The following is a 6,028-nucleotide window of genomic DNA, read 5'->3' as shown; positions in this document are numbered from 1 at the left end:
TAGGTTTTTTTTTTAATAAAGTTTCAAAAATTTCTATGTATGTGGAAAATGTAGTTGATTACCAAAGGTTACAAACAATTTTTATTTTGAAGACTGCATGGTCTAGGAAGTGTACATTTTTTTATGGGGCAAGTTTCCAAGGGCGGGTTTTCTAGGGGTGAGTTGACTGCCAAAGAGTGTTGCCAAAGTGTGAGCCAGCGTGATATTTGATCACAAGTGCGAGACATATCACAAGTGCGAGACATATCACAAGTGTGAGCCAGCGAGCCATGACGTCACGACAATAAATAGAGACGTTAACCAGTTGTGCGAGGTATCGGCTGAGATTTGTGGAGTACAATTCAAAAAACAACTATAGGCTAATAATGAATTATTGTGATGTTAAATAGACAATGTTAGCTATCAAAGAGCGACGTTGTTTTTCATTGGGACCTTCGTCCCTTCAAGGCTAGGCCTATACCATCCTAGGCCTAGAGTAGGATAAGGCTAGCGCGACATGCGGACGTTGGTACGAGTAGGTTAGTCTACAAACGTCGCCTAAAGTAAATGATTTTACCCGGCAGAACGAAAGAAGGAAACTCCGCTTTTCAGTCGTCTTAGCCACTCGTTTTTTGACAAACAATGACCTTTCAGAGGTCAAATTGCTGTCAAGAATATGAATTGGCTGCTTCGCAGCAATTAGTGTTTGGAAATTCAACCTTTAAAATCTTAATAAAAAGGATTGTAACAAATAAAAAAAGAGATGATAATGAAAAAAATTTTCTGTAACACTGAATTGACTAAAACCATATCAATGAGAACTGAAAGTTGTCATATGCGAAGATGACTACATATTATGACTAAATTATGTCCTACAGATCTTAACGTCATCACATAAATGAAAACTTCTAAAAATAAACATCTTTTACAAACCAATAATAGCTCCTTGTTCTATTTAACCACAAGGCATACAGTAGCTACTGCACTGTAGATGATGATGGGCCCTAATGCAAATTGCCTGGGCCCTTTGACATGAAGAGTTAACCAAGCGCTGTCACAGTCAGCACAAGTACAGTATGGCTGGGGATCCCATTGGGGGGGGGGGCAGGAAAAGCCCCTGAGGGTTCCTGGGATGAACCCCTGGAAGCTCTGATATTTTAGATTTTCGCAAGCTCTATTTAATTGAAATTAAAAATTTAAATTCCTAGGCATTGCTTCATGTTTTTAGAATTACTTTGTACCTCCACTCCCAGGCCTGGGCTAATTACATATATCTTCATTTTATCATTATCACCTAAAGACTTAAATATTTTTTAGGGTTGTTGCAGTTTTTTTTCTTTTTCTTTTATAAATTAAGTAGTAATGTTTTGTTTTACTAAAATTGTTGGGGCTGTTATTAAAACAGACCTCTGTGCTTTGCACTAGCTGCACTGCCCATACCTACACTACCATAAATGCCTGAAAGCTTCAAAGGAGCTTTCTTTGTTATTGTACTGTAGGTTCCAGTAGGTAGCTTTGATCAGTAGGGTAAGAATGCTTTGATCTTCAATTTATTCATAACTATGTCACCTAGGTAATGTTTTGATTGGTCAACACTTTTGGTACTTGTGCATATAAGCTTGCAAATATGGATAATTTTTCATTCCTGATGATGACATAATTAATGTCGAAATATTGAATCCCGACACAATGCAATTTGATACTTGGTGTATGTATTATACTATCATAAATGCATGTCTTATCTTGATAGCTGATACTCAATGTTTACATTGTTTAATGAATTTAAACTTTCCAAGCATGCACATTTGCATTAGGCCCACAGTGTGAGTATCCCAAATGGTCAACTATGCAGCAGTGGCTCCAGAAATTTGTCAACTGGGGCTCCGATATGTCCGACAGGAGGTTCGAACCAAGACAGGAGGTTCGAACTAAGACTAGTGCCTTGCTTAGGGTCCGGAATAAAAATCACTGTTTGGGTTCACAGGAAGATTTCTATGGCTTAGTATAGCCCAAATTGTGCTTTTTGACAGCAATATTAATGTTTAGCAATGAAAATAATGTTATTTGGATAGGCAAATAATCATTGATTCAACGACCATGTCATGGCATCCAATGACAGGGGGCCCAGGACAGCTCCCTTCCCCTGCTGACACCACCACTGCAACTATGCTAATAATAATAATAATAATAATAATAATGATGATGAAGCAAGGGCAGTTCACTGTTTGGGCTTGTGCCTATCCTGGCAAGATTGTACTCTTACTTTGCCAAATAAATATTATTATTAATAATAATAATAATAACAATAATAATAATAATAATAATAATAATAATAATTATTATTATTATTATTATTATTATTTGGCAATCATCAAGAACAATTATAGTCTGGAGTGAGAATAGGCACAAGCCCAAACAGATACTACACTCTGTATAAAATAGATCATTTATATGCTCAATAAATAATCAAATTTCTTAGACAAAAATGTGTTAATGATAGAGCTACTGTAATTTAAGAAAACCTGTCAAAAAAAAAATGTCCAAGATTTAATGTGCATACAGTATTCATCATTCATGATGTAGCCTACTGTATACTACATTAATAACTAAGGTACAAGTTAGCAAAGTGCAGCCCATGGGGCTACATGCAGCTTTTTGGCAATTTTTTGTTCAGGCCTGCAAAAGTAAATTATAAGCCATAGGGTATGTGCATTTAATATTCACAAAAAAAATTCAACAACTCATTGGCTAACTTCATAGAAATCTTAAGAAAATTAATACTAGTAGTCTGCAATTTGTTTATCACATTTTTTTTTAAATAGGACATTTTTTATTGACAATGTCAACTTGATTGTCCTAAATTTTCACATATGGCAATTTTTTTCAGGTTTACGAGAATATATTTCAAAGTTATATGTGTGTGGCCCGCCTACCATCTTTAGCTAGAAAACCCATTGTTGTTACAGCCTGATGCCGAGTAAAATTTAGCATAATGAATGTATGAAGGTTTTGTGACCACACAGCAGTACTGTATAGAAAGTTTGCTGTCAGCCCTTGATATTAAATAACAATATGACCCATTTTTATGCCCACGCCTGCACTATGGTATAGTTTAGTACAAAATATAGGACAATGGACTAGACTATACCTTTATAGTAATCTATGTTATTATGGTTTCAATTCGGTCTAGTTTTTGACACCGATCAATAAAAAGAAAACACTTAAGCAAACACGCCCTAAAAACACACATCCATAATGACTAACATGTTCTACGCATAGTCATCAATATGGCTAATACTTAATAATTTAGAAGAAAGTTAAATGTTGTTTATAGCCAACATATTATATTCAAGGTAGAAAATATAATGGAATAATCCCCTCAAGAAACAGTTTACAACAATGAATATTCTAACCCTTTTTTTATTTATATTTCGTTCTACCGTAGTATTTTCTTACTATATTTTATCACAGTAATTAAGTTTTTACTGATTTTGTTATTGTTGCACGTCTTTACGGCTGTGCCTCTGTTATAAAAGAGAAGCAATAAAGTTACTTACTTACTTACTTACAGACCTAATGAGTTTATTTCTAATAACTGACACCAGTTACTATTGTCAACACATTCACTGTACTGCAGTAGTCAGTCGTTAATATGATTCATCTAATAATACAGTACTAATTTATATTTTTTCCAAGGACATTAATTTGAAATATAATTAGTGATATGAACCAACAGTTGCTATAGATAGCAAAGGATAGCAAAAAGATGTTGAGGAAGCATTCACCATTAACTGTGAAAATTTAAAATAGAGAAAATAATAGGCCTAGGTATAGAATTTGATATTCATTATTTTATCATTTTTTAAAGGAATTTTACACGCAATTGTATGCCCTGCTTATTAGCATTTTCATTAAAATTTGGTCATATTTTGAAATGCTGTATATAATGATGCGCCTTTGAAGTCATAAATTTGGATTGGATTCGATATTTCTGAGCAAATTTGCTTTTTTTAAAGTTCCTTAATGACATGGACAGATGACATTGTCTTCTTACCCAAAAGTCGGCCACATGTTAGTTTAACAGCATTACTCAGGCTCACTGTATCTCTTATTTCTAGCAGCATTTAAATCTCATTTTGTGATAAAATAACACTATCTCGATTATTTTGCAGGGAGAATCCTCAGTGGCAGATCCAGGGGGTTCAAGGGGTGTGGACGAACCCCCCTCTGTGAAGAAACGTAACAAAATACTACTGGGTCCCGGCTTACAAATGGCATGTTCACCTACCTAGGCATAGGCCTAGGTTGGCAGATCGGACAAACTAGGCTTAGCCCAACTAGCATTCAATTAAATATAATTAAAAACTGTTTTTGGCTCCACATCATAATAATTTATATACGAAAGTGTGTTATTCAGGCCTATCGGTTCATCAATCTGTAAGAAAGACTACTACAAAAACAACTACTCAATATAGTGGTGGATCTAGGACTTAGCAATGGGGGTGGATAATGCGATTTGCGAAGCACATAGCTGGGGGTGGGGGAGGTGTGGTTTTGGCAAAGGCGCAGATCTGTTTCTAAAGGTGAAGGGGACATTTTGTGAGTCCATGCCCACCTCAGGCCCACCATAATTGGGCCCCCGAGGTTCTAAAATTTTAGGAAATATTTAGCTGTAGATGATCGGAAATGACACTCTATAGAGTAAAATTCGTCGTCATCACATCACCTTATATGGTCAAATGACGTTTTACCAGTGATTTGCAGCGACCAAATCTAATTAATGTGATGTACTTAGAAAATAAAACTTAAAAACATGGTCTTTGATGTATTTACTTTTGTCCTACCTACTTCACAGCCTAGTCCACATCTAAGGGCTGAGGTGGGAACATTTGGGGAAATATCTCTAGATTGCCGGAAATGACAGTCTTCTAGGGTAAATTCATTATCATCTAATTAATCACTGTGGTGTTCCATTGAAAATTAAACTCAATTGTCTTTGATGTTTTTTTAATTTACATTCACTGTGCTGAAAACTAATCTTCTTCTTATTATTACTATTATTATTACTACTAGAAATTGCAAATTGCAAGTGAAGTGCTGCGAAGTACAACTGCATATTAATATTCTTCGTACAAAATTATTTATGCGAGTCAAGTGAAAATAATGAATAATAAAAATATAACAAATAATATGAGACATGACCAAAGTAGTATCTTTGGACACGACCCATTGTCTATATTAGAACACTTCTCATTGGGTAACAAAGTCGTGATTTTTCATTTTTGTCAAAAAGTGTCTATAGTGGTGAATTATGGTTTAGGTTTTTTTTAATAAAGTTTCAAAAATTTCTATGTATGTGGAAAATGTAGTTGATTACCAAAGGTTACAATTTTTATTTTGAAGACTGCATGGTCTAAGAAGTGTACATTTTTTTTATGGGGCAATTTTCCAAGGGCGGGTTTTCTAGGGGCGAGTTGACTGCCAAAGAGTGTTGCCAAAGTGCGAGCCAGCGTGTTATTTGATCACAAGTGCAAGACATCGCAAGTGTGTGAGCAAGCCAGCGAGCCATGACGTCACGACAATAGATACGAGACGTTAACGAGTTATCGGCTGAGATTTGTGGAGTACAGTACAATTCAAAAACAACAATAGGTCTAATATGAATTAATGTGATGTTAAATAGACAATGTTAGCTATCAAAGAGCGGTGATTTTAGACCACACTGGTAATGTAATTCGACAGGCAAATTACAGTAATATTTTTAGCAAATTTCTTTGAAAAAAATTTGTAGGCATAGGGCCTAGGCCTAGCTAGGTATACAGTAATTTCATTCTACAGTAGTTTGGAACGATATCAGGAGTGGGGTGGTGGCAGTGGCCTGCTAGGACTACAATTTATTTGAAGCTATCTTGGGTCCGATTATCCACACCAGTTGGGCCCATTCGTCTGTCACCCGAAGTTTTCATTACGATGATCAAGAACGTATACTATCTAGGCCCTAGGCTAGGCTTAGATTGCTGCCGTCACTCTGCTACGTATACTACTACCG

The 6,028-nt window shown here is 35.5% G+C and overlaps 1 protein-coding gene across 4 annotated transcripts in view; it reads right to left on the bottom strand.

Moving 5' to 3' along the window:
• Positions 1-6,028, bottom strand: part of LOC117101163 (ATP-binding cassette sub-family A member 2-like) — an 86,967-nt gene that overhangs the window by 64,423 nt on the left and 16,516 nt on the right. The gene's annotated exons all lie outside the window — the stretch shown is intronic.

Source organism: Anneissia japonica, unplaced genomic scaffold, assembly GCF_011630105.1.
Source record: "Anneissia japonica isolate Jap-2015-1 unplaced genomic scaffold, ASM1163010v1 scaffold7766_len575116_cov191, whole genome shotgun sequence".
Lineage (NCBI taxonomy): Eukaryota > Metazoa > Echinodermata > Crinoidea > Comatulida > Comatulidae > Anneissia > Anneissia japonica.
This window is presented reverse-complemented; position numbering and strand designations above follow the sequence as displayed.